Source organism: Miniopterus natalensis, chromosome 15, assembly GCF_054644295.1.
Source record: "Miniopterus natalensis isolate mMinNat1 chromosome 15, mMinNat1.hap1, whole genome shotgun sequence".
Lineage (NCBI taxonomy): Eukaryota > Metazoa > Chordata > Mammalia > Chiroptera > Miniopteridae > Miniopterus > Miniopterus natalensis.
Genome location: NC_142095.1, coordinates 39,841,746 through 39,856,698, shown reverse-complemented (window position 1 = coordinate 39,856,698; position 14,953 = coordinate 39,841,746). Strand labels below are relative to the sequence as shown.

Genomic DNA, 14,953 nt, shown 5'->3' with positions numbered 1-14,953 from the left:
GGTGAACAGACACCCCTCTCCTCCCACCTGCGCCAGCTCTTCTAATTGAATTTGCCAGCTCCGCAGAGAATGCCGACTTTCCCCTGGATTTTCCTGAGAATCATTCGACTTTGTTTATCTTTGTCTACCTCTGCTGTTTGGGAAACACCTCAACACATCCTCACTGTTAGATTTTTATTTTCCTCTTCAGTGGAAGTTTTTCCTCCCCTGGGTGAAATTATGTGGATTTCCTTTTGTCTGGTGACTTCCCCTTGGTGTGTGTGTGTGTGTGTGTGTGTGAAAGCTTCCGTCTCTCCCTCTCCCAGGCCTCACAGTGCCTTCTTTTGGGGGCTGGGACACGGCAGACAGATACAGTGACTCCCTTGTCTGCTGGGTTCCCACCAGCTGATGAGCAAGGTCATTTTCAAACTCCTGACACCTGCTTATCAAAACTGCCAGCTGCGCACCACTAAGATTGCCCCTCTCCAGTAGGGGAGGTGAGAATAGCCCAGGGAGGCACCCAAAGCCCGAGAGCGAAGGACACTATCCAGCAGCGTTTAAGGCGCGGGTGGGAGTCTGATTGGACAACTGGGCTCTGCAGGCTCTCGACCCATGTGAATGCGCCCCCATAACAGTCGCGCTCTGCTTGGAGAGGTCTTTTGCATAGACAATGAAACGTTTGCATGGACACTATGTAATTTGATTCCCCTTTTTGTTGTTCTTGGGAGCAAGACGACTTTTTTGAAAGCAGTTTTAGATCATCCACCTGCCTCGTTATTTGAAAGTGCTGTGACTGATTACATGATGTATGTATCATGTGATACATGTGTATGTATCATGCAATAGGTAAGTTAAATTGGACAGTGGGATTTCAGTGGAGGTAATGAATGGCTAAAGGACAGCGGGTGTGAGCAGGTGTGTTCTTTCCTTTTTGTGTGTTTGGGTGTCATCAGGGGACCTCTCCTGGGACGGTCAGCTTTGTGAGCTCCCTGTGGGTCCTGAAGACTGCCTCTGGTGGGCCCCTTTCCTGTTGTGTCTGGAGGTGTATCTTGAAGGGTAGCTCCTCAGTCTGTGAGAGTTGGCCATCTAGGGAATGGAAATGAAAGAGCTCCTCATCCCAGGAGCTGCGTGGGGGTTTGTGGGACAAGTCCTTTCTTGCCACTGAACATGTTGTGGTTTTGACAATGGAACAAGGGTGGTGAAATGTCTATGGCTTCTTGTAGGGGCAGATGTACTTTTGAAGAATCTAACACATATAATTTTGGGAGACTTCAAGGATAATAACTTGAAAATATTCTTTTTCAAATTTTATAAAAACACAAGACCATATGGATGCCTTTCTAAGAAGGGGCTTGAGCTTCATTAGGTTCCTGGTATAACCATTGGATGCTGTAGCAAAACCGGCAGAGATACACTGTAAGGAGAAATTTGGAGGTGGGGAAGTAAGAGGTCCATCTCTAGGCCAGATTAGAAAGGGGGTGTAGTATTCCCTTGTGTCTGTGCACAGTTACTTAGCTCTACAGTTGTAGCAAAAAGGAAGTTACAGACATTTATGTATATTGAATGGGTGTGGCTGTGTTCCAGTAAAACTTTATATAAACAGAGGGCTGGATTTGGCCCTCAGGCCATAGTTTGCCAACTCCTGGCAATTAACAATTAACAATTTCAGGTTGTGTGGCAGCTTTTTGCTAAAAAGTTTAAAAAATTGAAAGCAAATATTACAAATTTTTATAAGTTTAATTTTTATTATATTATCAGCTAGTAATTTTATGATACATTAATTCAACAATTAATATTATTAGCTATTAATTTACTAACTGTAAAAACTTTGAGAAGTTTAGAAAAACACAAAGGGGAAATTTAAAAATTGCCTGTAATGCTACCACTCATTGGTAAATGCTGTTAGTCAGTGACTATTGCAGGAAGCTTCCTTCTTGCATTGGTTTGCATATGCACACATATTGATTATTTTAGTTGAAATTATACTGTCCATGCAGCTTGGTTTCTGGCTTTCTTCTAGAATATGGGATCCAGGTGGTGATGGCAGTGGTGTAGTTTGGAAGGAGGGTGCTGTCGTGGTAACACTGTAGACTGTGGGGTCTGAGTCCTAGGCCAGTTCTTTCTGGGCTGTGAGGCCTTGGGCAAGTCCCTTTTGTTCACCTATAAAACAGATAATCATCCTACCCACCTTCCACGGTGGTTGTGAGGGTTATATGGAATAACCCATGAAGGGGCCTAGTTCTAAGCCAGGCACAGATTAAGGCTCAATGGATACCAGACATTGTTATTGTTGTGGTTGTGGTTGTGTTGATGTAGGAATGGTAGTAGCTCCTGGGTTTGAGGCAGGCCATGGAGCTTATGCCCTGCCCTGGAGACCACAGTCCATGATCATCCCCACCCATCCCGGCACAGCTTGATGGGGGCAGTGAAGTCCCAGGCCCAGCAGATTCCCATGGGCACTCCATGAGGGAGTTCATGTCCTCAGTGGGTACCATGCAGGACCCAGTCTGTGCTGGCCACTCTGAAGCATCGCCGCCCTCCCCTGACCCCAGTCCCTGCTGCTTCTCTTTCTCCTTGGTGAAGTCAGAGGCTCGGTGAGTGGGAGGAGAGGGAAATGATGGTGGAGCAGGACCTGCAATTGACAAAGCACTTCCAGAACCAGGTCTCACAGAAGAGATTAACCTGCTCCCCTGCATAGTCAGGATTTGTATGGTATCTCCTTGTACAGGTGAGGAGACCAAAGTCCAAGGTCCCGTGGCAGGTAAATAAATGACTGTTAGGACACCTTTCTTTCTGATGTCAAATCTGTAGCTGCCGCCTTTTCTTTGGTTTAGATCTGGGGGTCTCAGCCCCAGCACCACTGACATTTTGGGCAGGGTAATTCTGTGGGGGGGGGCTGTCCTGTGCATTGTAGAATATTTAGCGGCATCTCTAACTGGTACTCACTAGATGTCAGTAGCAGTCATTTCACCCAAGTTGTGACAACCAAAAATGTCTCCACACATTGCCAAATGTCCCCTTCCAGCCAAAGAAGATGCATGTATTTATTTGCCTGTGGGTAGGTGGGGTTGAGAATGACTCACTATTGGACTTGAATTGCTGTCATCAGTGTGTTTAAATGGGAATCAGCAGGGAGTTCCCTGTCAGGGCACAAAAATGTGAGATTCTTGTTTAGGTGGTTTAATTTTATCTCCTTATGCCTAAAACTTGTTTTCATCAACTGTGATTGTGCTACTTCATTAAGCTGCACGCTTCCCTGCTGTATTAAATGTGGGACCCGGGTCCCAGGTTCGCCTTTCCTCCTCGACCTCCACGTGGCCACCTTGCATGAGGCCGTGCATCCACGTACCTGCAACCGGGAGGGGATGCAGACCTTTTCCCTGGGACTAAATCCTGCTTTGAAATTTCCTTTTGGTCTCCTTCCTAGACTCCTAGGTCACCCGTGAGCACCCTCCTCTTTTGCTGATTTTCTTCTTCAAATTTTGCTGTTTCTAACCTTTTTGCCCTAAATTTAATGGATTGTGTGTAAATTAAGAGTGGGAGACAGTGAGCAAGGGCCCGACATCTCTCAGAGCGAAGTATATTTTGTAAAATAGCCCATAACTGTTCTTCAAGAGGGCTCTCCCTATTATTCAGGCCTCTCACAAACATTGGTGTCCTTTGTTCTCGATGGTTGGGATTTTTAGGAGTCAGGGCTCTGAGGGGACAGACACCTTACCAGGCATGGGGCAGAAGACAAGTGGGGCAGTTTACACACCTAAAGCTAGCGAGTGAGGTACAAGATTGCCAATGGCCAAGATTCGTCTTAAAAACCCTCCAAAGCCTGCAGAAAGAACAGCATGCGTGGCGTGGCGTGGCGTGTCCAGCTCTGTACAATAAGTAACCTGTGCATTTAGATGTGAATGTACGGTTGTCACCCAGTGAGGAGCACACATGCAAATAAATCCCCCTTGATTTTTAATGTAAGGATGTGTAAGGAGCTCGGAGGCACTGTGTTGTGGCAGCAGAGAGCCAGGTGGTCAGAAGCCTGGGATCAGGGGCAGCTGCCTGGGATCCGGCTCCCGCTCCCCCACTGGCTGCTGTGTGACCTTGTTCAGGCTTGCGGCCTGGCTGGGCCTGTTTCATCATCTCTAAAGCACAGATGATGATGGTCATTCCAGCACCTGGCACAGAGCGAGAGCTCACTGAGTGCTGTCACGCTGCTGCTGCTAATACTCCCACTGTCATTGTCATTACACCGTTATTGCCAACGAGTTTGAGGACTTCGTTTTCATTCCTGCACTTCTTGGCTTGGTGTTTCTTCTAAAGTGACGTGGAACAAAGTCCTGTCTCCCTGCCCCAGCTGCCCATCACAAGACACACCTGAGTGGGCTGAGGCTCTTCCCCATGCTCTCTCTTGCTCGCTTCTTGCTGCAACAGGGTCGCTTGTTTCATCTCCTCCAGCAGCCTGGCAGGCCCGCAGGCCGCCCTGCACACCCTGGCCCGTCCTGCAGTTGACAAAATGCAGATGTGGCTCCGACCTCCTCAGAATCCCGCCCACCTCTGACCCCACTGTCTCAGGCTGAGGGGCCGGGATGCGGGGTGGGGGTGATGTGAGACAGCCAACAGAGGTCAAAGGGTCCTGGGAGGACTTTTTAACCAGCTCTGGGTCCCTGGACAGTCAGTGTTAGAATTGTGGTCAGGCTGGGGCACAAGTCCCTAGCTTTGTGGATTCCAACTTAATGGATTTTTTTTGTTCTGATTTTTGTGAAAAATTCATGTGTGTTCCAGCTGAAGTGAAAAGCAAAAAGTTAAGCAATATGGGAAAGGGAAAAATATAAGCCAGACTTATGAACAGGAGTTCCAGAGTTCAACACCAACAGGGCCAGCCAGTGATGAGAATGAAAGCAGCCGCTGGGCGGTTCATTCCCTCTCCCAGTTCTTTCCCTTTCCTTGGTCCAGCCTCCTACTGGGAATGCAGGCCCGCTATGGCCAGATCTACCCATCTGCCAAGATAATCCAGAAAGCAGAATTTTAATGTAAAATCCCCAAATTCCCATGAGAACTCTCCAGATTTTGAAATGTTGGCAACTGATGGGAAAATTTAAAAACAAAACAAAACTGTGTCTCTGGGCTGAAGTTGAAATGCCATCTGCTTGCAGGGGACTTGAGAGGTGCTGTGCTTGTGCCTTTGGGGTTTACAGATGAGAAAACTGAAGCCCAGAGAGAAGTGACTTGTCCATGATTTCAGAGGTGAATTTGAATCCAGATCTCTGGGGCCCCACCAAAGGCCTTTTTCCTCCAGCTCCATCCAGACAGTGTGTTTCTGTTTAGCTTCCAAGAGGACCACTGAGCAGTTTTATTGCTGGTGTCATGTTATCCAAGCTCTGCTGTGGAGCCAACGGAATGATGGCAGGAGGAAGGAGCCCCGGGAAGCATGAGCATGGTCTCCATTCTCAGTTGAGTCAGGGGTGCTCACACGTACCCAGAAGAGGCTCTTCTTGGCAGAGCCTTCTCCTCAGATTCATCATACTGAAAAGTGCATGGATTTAATATTGCTGAAGTTTAATCTGTTCTAGGAAAGTACATTCATTGTGGCTCATGGACTTTCTGCCCAGGAATCTATGCAGGTTAAAATATTTGTAGCCTGCACAAAGCAGGCTAGGATAACTCCTGCACTTTCAGGCTAATTCAACCTTGTCCTTAGGCCAGAAAAGACCAGGCTGCCCCTGGACTGGGCATCAAACCCCAGCCGACCAGAGGAGAGCAGCCCTGCTGGGGTAAAGTGATGAGAAATTCGCCTTTGCTCAATGGTTGGTGTGGCCAAGTGACTGTCAGACCAAGGGGCTCAGAAATGAGTGTTTCCTGTTATGCAGGAGGGGAGGGGAGGAGCTTGAGCCTCATATGCCATGTGCTGCTTAGTCAGCTTGTAAAAAGGAGAGAAGTTTTATTTTTGCCAGTGGTAGGACCTTGAACCCCAAACACCAAGGTCAGTCTCTTGCAGGAAGTTGATCGGGATACAGGAGCAGCCTTCGGGCCCTGGGAGGGTGACTCATGAGCCCAGAGTTCCCGGAACACACCCGTCAGCGGCCTGCTAAGAAGAAGCTAAGCCTGGAGGTAAATGTGGAGGGGTGGGGCAGGTGCTTCAGGCACGGCCTCTATTTAAAAAAACAATGTGTGTGGGGAGGGGTAGAAAGGGTCAAAGGAGAAAACAAGAGGACATCTGTAATACTTTTGACAATAAAGATAAAACAAATGAACAAACAAAAACATTGTGTGTTACAGTCAAAGCATCTCCCCCTGTTTGAGCAACCAGGTGATTGAAAAATGTAGGAGGTCACCCTGGCTGGTGTGGTTCAGCAGTTAGAATGTCAGCCCGCACACTGAAGGGTCATGGATTCGATTCCCAGTCAAAGGCATGTACCTGGGTTGCAGGTTCATCCCCGGCCCCCATTGGTGCCCATGTGGGAGGCAACCAATTGATGTGTCTTTCTCACATCAATGTTTCTCTCTCTCCATCCCTCCCTTCCACTCTCTCTAAAAAAATCAATGGAAAAAATAGCCTTCAGTAAAGATTAACACAAAAACCAATAAGAAACAATAAAAATGTATAGGAGGTTCTGCAGAAAACCATGCTGGCTGCCTGTTTCCATCTGGAACACCAAGTGGTACTTTCCAAGCCTGATCTTGGAATAAATAAAATTAGTTCTAGCTCAGCCTCAGCAGCAGGCATGTGCAATGGCAACTCTTTTGTGACTGCCTTTCCTTTAGGGCTGCTGGAAGTGTTTCTGACACCAGTGCGATTTATGGCTCTCAACAGCAGGAACAACTGGTTTTTCAAGCTTTTGAGAAAGAAAGTCGGTGGCTGAAATATGGTGTCATTGACCCCCCCCTTCAGCTCTGAAAGTTCTAGAACAACCTGAGAACTCCTGTGAATCGTTTATTTATTAACTTTTTATAGACAAATAACATACATGCAGAAAGGGGTACAAATAACCACACAGCTTTCTGGGTTTTCACAGGCCAAATACATCTTTGCAATCAGCGCCCAGATCAAGAGCTACAGCGTGCCTGGTACCCCAGAAGCACTCCTGTCTCTCTCTCCACAGAGGAACCACTATCCTGACTTCTATCTTTGTATAAGTGGAATCACCAGGATGTTGTGGTTTCGAGCTTAACGAGACCTAGTAGGGTGGTGCCCTAAAGCTGAGGGCAAACTCAGCCAGGGAATAACTCTGAATATCAGGCAGAAGATTCCTGTGGTGTTCATGGTGGAGGGTAGATGTTGGTTTGCTGGCAGGGTGGAGTTGGATTTGTGGGCTCCTCCTTGAGAGCAGGTGGGGGCCTGCCAGGGGCAGTCAGTACAACGAACTTGAGATTGTGCTGGCGACGTTGTGTGTGCCACTGATACATGACCGTTTTCTTAAAGGCCTGATTGTTCAGGAAGTATTAAAAGCTGAGAGCTGCCTGCTGGGGGTGGAGTGGGATCCTGAATTGGAGCCAGAGAGAAATGCCATGTGTCGTGACTGATAGAAATCTGATCATCCCCGGATGCCGCCTGTCAGCATGCGGGCTCCTGTTTTCCGAGGCCTGCTGACAAAGGAGCCAGAAGGATGCAGCTCCGCCTAATGAGTTCCTTGTCTCCTGGCAAAGGTGTGGGGTTTCTTTGAGGGAAGCCGTTAGCTACTTCGGTGGTTTGTTTAAAAACAAGCGAACTCTGTCTTGTCTGTGTGGAGGTTCCACGTGTACTTCACGCTGGTCCTTGACCCCAGCAGCTGGGCTCTCCCCCGGCAGGTGTGGACATCGCCGGGCTCCTCAATGATTTGCTCTCACGTTACTTGAATGCGTGGGCTGGGGTGGTTTCTATATATACACTTGCTTTGTGGGGCTCAAGGGAGCAAGGGAAGTGGCAGATCCCATTAAAAGGGGTTCCTATTTATTCAGTATCATTCAACATTTATTAAGCATCAACTGTGCACCAGGTGCCGGGGTGACTTTATTTCCAATTATCAGGGTCATTGGCCTTTATGTGTGCAGTGTTACAGGCAAGTCAGCTATTGGTTTGAAGGCTGTGTTGTGCATTTGTCTCTCCTGATGTGTGCTTCTCACGTCCTAAGGAGAAATTGATCCTGAGCAAAAAATGATGGATGCAAAAAACTCTACACTAGGAAGTGTCTGGCAAGTGAGTTTGAGGGATTTGTTTTTTTTTAAATCCTCACTCAAGGATATTTTTTCCATTGCTTTTCAGAGAGAGTGGAAGGAAGAGAGAGAAAGAGAGAAACATTGATGTGAGAGAGACACATTGACTGGTTGCCTCCCACACGAGCCCTGACCGGGGCCAGGGATCGAGCCTGCAACTGAGGTAGGTGCCCTAGGCCAGAATAGAACCCCAGACCCTTCAGTCGGAGGGCCGACGCTCTAACCACTGAGCAAAACTGGCCAGGGCTTGAGAGATTAGTTTTGTCCCAGTGGCGACAGCCCTGTGTTTATGTGCCAGTGTCCGGTTACCGAGCCGGCCCCAGGCTGGGCGCACCACACACATTATCCTTCACCTCTGGCGTGTCAGGGATCGGAGCTTCATGGAGATGATGTCCTTGCTCCTTCAAGGACCCAGTTTGCAGCTCCAAATCTTTACCCTCGGCTGCTAGACAAAGGCAAGGAAGGACTGTAGACAGCTGATGGGACAGGAGGGACAGGCTGTCCAGCGTGGGAATGCTCCACTTGATTAGGGGGCATCCCTGTGCCTGTGATATTCATGGTGAGGTTTTCTGTTGTGCAATAAGTATGGTTCTCACTGGTAATGCTCCTTTCACTTTTGCCACATTTGACTGTGTAGAGCGGGGGAATGGATGGCACTCAGGTGACACGTGGGTTACAGCAGATGCTTACACTGTCAACATTAGTGTTTGCCTCCCTGGGCCCTTATTCTGTTCTACTGCTTACTGACTGTGGTCATACCTCAATTTTTTTCATCTGTCAAATGGGTTTGATAGGATGACAGAATTGTTAGCATAATCAAAATTAAGTATTCAGTAAATACTTCCTGTGATTTCAGTTATTCCTGCATGTTCCTGTATAGTCCATCTCCCAAATTCTGAAGCCATGTGTGTTTCACATACGAGGTGCCCAGGAGAAGCAGTCCCTTGCCCAACAGAGTAGCTTAAAATGCTGGCCTTACAATAAGAGCTGGGAGGGGGGCAAATGAGGAGTGAGTGCTTAATGGGTACAGGGTTTCCTTTTGGGGTGACAAAAATGTTCTGGAACTAGATAATGGTAATGGTTGTACACCATTGTGAATGTAATAAATGCCATTGAATTGTATAATTTAAAATGATTAGTTTTGAATCTTTTTAAAAAATCTGGTCTCATACAGTCTCCATTTTAGGAAGGCCAGGCTCCTTTGTGAATTTTAAGGAAACCCCTTATAAAGAGGAGATCCATTCTCTCTTTGCACCCCCATTTATTTCAGGGGTTGCGTGGACTACACTAGGTGTATAGTGAAATCTCAGTTTGCTTAGACTGGCTGGGTAGGATGTTGTGGGAGATTGATGCAGGTGGGAGGCAGTTACTTGAAAGGGGATCTGTAGATTGAAGATGTTGCTGCCTCTCTTACACTAGAATAATGTGTTTATGTGCTTGACCTTGACCAGAGAAAAAGAAAATTCCAGGTAGGGGCTGACTGAAGGAACAGGGGGCCCCGTGGAAGGGGATGGGAGGACGACCGGGCTGGTAAATCCAGACAAGCCACCGAGGCTTCCAGGAAGGAAGTTCTAAGGGTGTTGCCTTTTCCCTTGCCAAGTTTTTGTCTCTTAGAAATGTGGAAACATTATCAGGGCGGGTCCATTAGAAAGTGAATCCACTGAAAAATCCGTTAGTAAGTGGCTCCAGACCATCTCTGGGTTTTGTAACCCATTATAGATGACAAGGACATTTGCTGGGATGGCCAGGGGCGACTTATGTGGCCAGTTTTCCCCAGGTGCCCCTAACACTTTGTTGTGGGTGTTCTGTGGCCCTTGGTCCACCCAGTGTTTGTCTGTCTCCTCTGGATGAATGAGCTTCTTGAGGGTAAGGACTGTGGTGTGTGTGTGTGTGTGTGGAGAGAGAGAGAAAGAGAGGAAGGAAGGGAGGGAGTCTTATCTACTGTATTAGTTTCCTAAGTCTAAGTCTAAAATCAGTCTCACTGGGTTAAAGTCAAGGTGTTGGCAGGGCTGGCTCCTTCTGGAGGCTCTAGGGGAGAATCCGTGTCTTTGCCTTTTTCAGCTTCTAGAGGTTGCCTACGTTCCTTGGCTTGTAGCCCCTTTCTTGCCCCACTCAAGCCTCTGCTCCATCACTTCTCCTGCTACTGCTCTGACCCTCCAGTCTAATTCAAGATCATCTCCCCATCTCAAGATCCTTTTTTTTTCCCATGACCAATCTAAGTTATTTATTTAAGCCACTCCTGCCATAAAGAAAGACGGAAGATTAGTATACTCTAGTCGTCATTTGATGCTAGGAAAAAAGGTCAGCTTAAGGTCCATACGCTTTTCTGGTCCAAACGAGTGCTGTGGTCCCTACTGGGTAGTGTTCCAGGTTCTCTTTGTTCATCTTCATAGCTGGTTGGAAGTGGATTCACATGATTATGGAATAAAGTATAGTTACCATTCACCAGGGAAAGAAAGGGCTTGGACCTGATGCAGAGATAGCGCAGGCTATGAACTTGGGTCTCTTGTGCTCTACTAGTGCGACTTCAGAAAGACCATCAGCATGCTCACTCCCACCCCTGGGAGTGAGTGAAGTAGGTAAGGGCCTTCCACATGCGAGCTGAGCCCTCCTCGCTGTGGGCATCATTAGACATGGGCTGTGCCATCTGTGTCCAGAACTGACCTAGCAGCCCAGGAACCTGGGACCCAGCCGCTGCCAGCCGTTTTTGACCAGGACCTCCACCACGTGGGAAGCAGAAGCGGAAGGGTCCCATCTCAAGATCCTTAATCACATCTGTAAAGTTTCTTTTGCCATGTAAGGTAACAGATTTACATCCTGTAGGGATTAGGACATGGACATCTTCTGGGAGCCAGTACTTAGCCCACTCATTCCCATCCCCTTGTCTCTGTCCCACACGCCTGTCACTCTCTTATTCGTAATAAGCACTCAGAGGTGTTTGAACGCATGCTCCCTTTTCCAGTTTAGAAAAGTATTGTCATTATAGTAAATACATATATTTAATTTAAGAATCTCATTTTGGGTTTTAGGATATAAGACTACAAAAGTAACTCATCTTTTGTGATGAAATATTTTCTGTTCCTTTATAGAATGATACATCAATAGCGCTAAAGGGTAGGAAGGGGTTAACTGAGCACCTAAATAATCCAGTTGGCTACAATTCAAGGCTTTCTTCACGTTGTCACCCCCTTGGTGAGGCTTTGTCTTTATGTTCGCACCATGGCTGCTCATTTCCTGCCTTCATGTCCATGTTCCAGCAGGGGAGGCAGGTGGAGGGAGAGCCAGCACTATATCAGGGAAGCAAAGGACTTCAGGAATCCACAGTAGATCTCTGTCTGCGTCTTTGACAGGAACTGAGGTGTGTGTCCTCCTGTAGATTCAGGGAGGTCTGGAAGCTGTGAATGTTTAATTGCAGCCTGGGAAAAAGTTGGATTCTGTTATTAAGGATAAAGGATGCATCAGCATCTGCCATGATTCCCTAGAGAAACTCTGGCTGGTGCTGGGTCTCCAGGGAGATGTGAACAAGCGTGGCTGCATGTTTATCACAGCATTGTTGGTAACCGTGAAAAACTGTAAACACCCTAAATATCCAACCCTGGGAGAAAGCACAAACAAATTGCTATTATGTCCATGCAATCAAGTGCTATAGAGCATGTGACTTGCATGTATCAATGTGCATAAATCTCAAAACTATAACAGTAAATAGAATATTGCAGGTTATATATAACATATATGGTCCATTTATATAAAGTTGACATGCAGGAACACTATTGCTTATAGTTACATAGTAAGGTGAAAATATGAACCGGAGGGATGAACACATTCAGAAGGGAGGAAGGAAGTGGGGAGGAATGTAATCAGGGAGGGATGGACAGACAGTGAGCATCCGTCATTGCCTATAATCAGGGAAGGATCCGGGTTTTATGGGGCCTGCTGCATATATAATTTGGGGAGTCCTTTTTTTAGAAGAAGAGGGCCTCACCCTGGGCTTTACTCTAAGTCTGCCTCTGACTAATGATTGCAAGAGTGTGTGTGATGTCCTGAGAAGGCATTTCTGAAGATGTGTGGGATGCTCTGTGTGGATGAATAATAATCGCATTACATTCATAGTCACAATAGCTAATGTTTATTGAACCCTTACTATAGGGCAGGCATCAGGCTAAGCAATTGGTGGGATTGTTTTCATTGATTCCTCACAGCTAATTTATGATACAGATGCTGCTTATTTGCTTCCTTTTATGACCAAGGAAGCAGAGGCTCAGAGGGGTAAAGTCATTTGCCCAGGACCACACAGGTAGTACATGACAGAGCTGGGGTTCAAACTCATGGAGCAGAATAGGACTTGTTTACCACATGTAGTGATCTCTTTATTGTTGTTTACGTGGGTGTTATGTTCTTGTCAATAATGACATTATTTTTAATTAACCGGAGGAAGGGCAGTATGACCGGAAAATAGTATTCTTCCCATCACATGGAGGTTATTTTTGGAATTAGATAGTGTGTTCTTTAGCAGTATTTCTCAAAGTAACTGATTTGATGAGTAGGTAAGAATGATTTGTGATGAGTTAAATGTCATTGATTAAGAGACTTTAAAAAAAAATGTTTTTATTGATTTTAGAGAGAGGAAGGGAGAGGGAGAGAGAGAGATAGAAACATCAGTGATGAGAGTCCATTGATCGGCTGCCTCCTGCACATCCCCTACTGGGGATCGAGCCTGAAACCCCGGCATGTGCCCTGACTGGGAATTGTACTGCGATCTCTTGGTCTATGGGTCAATTCTCAATCACTGAGCCACGCTGGCTGGGCTGATTAAAAGACTTTTGATTAAAAAAAAAACCCAAAACTTTCCAGAATCCTCGTACTTAATCTGTTGGCTGAGTTAATGCAAAGTTACAGTTGTGAATAATTGAGAAGTCAGTCCTGATGACTTACTGGTAATAAAACTCAATGAGGTTCTCCCCATACAGATGTACATTAAGCATCGTGAGGCCGCAGAACAGCATGCTTAGGTGTGTGCATGGGTCTGTGTCATGGTGTCTGCGAAGGATAGTAGGACTCTCTGAGTGCCTGTGGATGTAAACATGGACATAACTTCCTCTGGTTCCTGAAATGACCAATTCCACAGTGGGGGGAAAAGGTAAAGACAAGCTGTATTTGAATCGGTCTTTCCTTGAAACAGTTTGAGGTAAAAGCCAAACCAAGAAAACCCAAGGCTGCTGGCTTCCTTCTGGTGTTCGGGGAAGATGGCTTGAGGAATGGTCTTGGAGGTCCTTGGGCACAGGGTTTGACCTTTGGGCTTGGCTGTGTCTCCGCTCCCCCCCCCCCCCCCCCCCCGTGGACTGCTGAGGCCATGGATGAGCTCACAGCACCCTCAGAGTCCTGGACCAGTCTTTGCTCCAGGGAGCCCCCAGCAGGGATCAAGCCAGTGTTGTTCTTGGCTACAGGGACGGGAAGGAAAAAAAGTGGTCCGACTGGGAAAGAAGGAACCAAGCCACCTTCCTTGTCACATTTAATGAGCGTTAATATTTGTAAATATTGAACAGTATCTGTTACCAAGTAATAGCCTTGCCAAAAGATTGAGCGGAGGGCCTCCTTCTGTTTAATTTCTCTGGTTCGGGTGCGCGTGTGTGTGTGTGTGTGTGTGTGTGTGTGTGTGTGTCCGAGTTTCTTTTGTGTGGTTCTCTGGGTGGAATAAAGGGGTGGTTGTTTTCAGTTGTCTGTGTGCAGGAAGCCTTGGCTGCCTGGAAGGAGTTGGCACTGGAAAGCGAGCAGTGTGTGATATTACTGATCCGGCGTTTGCATAAATAAGCCAAGAGCCTTAAAACCGCCCTGTGCACCACACTCAGGACATCAAAGGTAATTGCGTCTTGCCTGCCTCCTTTTGGAAATGAGGAAACAGAGGCCAGAGGAGCCTGCACGCAACGTTGCTTACAACTGTATTCGAGTTCATAGGGAGCATGACTTTTTGAAATGTGGAAGTTTTACAAGTTACAAGCATCCTCCAGGAATTCTAAGTTGGAATGGAGCCCCTGGAGGAGTGAAACTATAAAACCCTAATGAGACGGGGAATGACAAGACAGGGCAGTGGGGTAGGGGTGCATCGGGGACATTGGGATCGTTGACCCCTTGTCCCCCATCTTCTGCTGGGGCCTCTTGCTTTGCTCCCAGGCTGACCCTCTCAGGTAAGCCGGGCAAAGGCATATGTGGATGTGGAAAGAGCCCTCGCAGACAGCTTCTGAGTTCCTATGACAACCTGCCCAGGGTAGGCTCTGTGTAGAGTCAGCCCTGTTTATGGAGAGGCTGCCAGACCCCACTCTTGCCTGGTCCTTCTTGCTCAGACAAGCCCGTGGCTAAGCTGTCAGGGGGCAGTTTGCTTTTGGCATCTCTTCCTGCCCAATATGAGCGGCTCTTCCTCTTGCTGGCAGGCCCTTCCAAGAAGCCAGTGCCTCCAGCCCCTCCCTAAGGCCGGTTCTCTTCCAGGCCCCGGACAGCAGACATGGCCAAACGTGGACCCTGCCCTGAAGGAACTCCGTCAGGGCAGGTGGGTGCACAGTCTAGAAGTCTGAACGGAGAGTTGAGGGCTAAAGGGGGGTGGTCTTCCTGAGGAAGGTCATGGGGGTCAGGAAGGCTTCTCAGAAGGGATAGCATGGGGTCTGGGTCTTGAGAGGCTCAGCTGCTCAGAAAGAACCAAGGATCACAGGCCTGGATGCGGGGCTGGCGGGGGGGGGTGGGGGGTGGGCTTGGCTTCTGCGGAGCTGGAGACTGGGTATGGGGATCCTGGGGAGGGGATCCAAGG

At 47.6% G+C, this 14,953-nt stretch overlaps 1 protein-coding gene and 1 pseudogene across 1 annotated transcript in view; one reads left to right on the top strand and one right to left on the bottom strand.

Annotated features, from left to right (window-relative positions):
* ARHGEF3 (Rho guanine nucleotide exchange factor 3) overlaps positions 1 to 14,953 on the top strand; it is a 238,653-nt gene that overhangs the window by 15,085 nt on the left and 208,615 nt on the right. The gene's annotated exons all lie outside the window — the stretch shown is intronic.
* LOC148091462 (cytochrome c oxidase subunit 6A1, mitochondrial pseudogene) lies at positions 10,460 to 10,912 on the bottom strand (annotated as a pseudogene).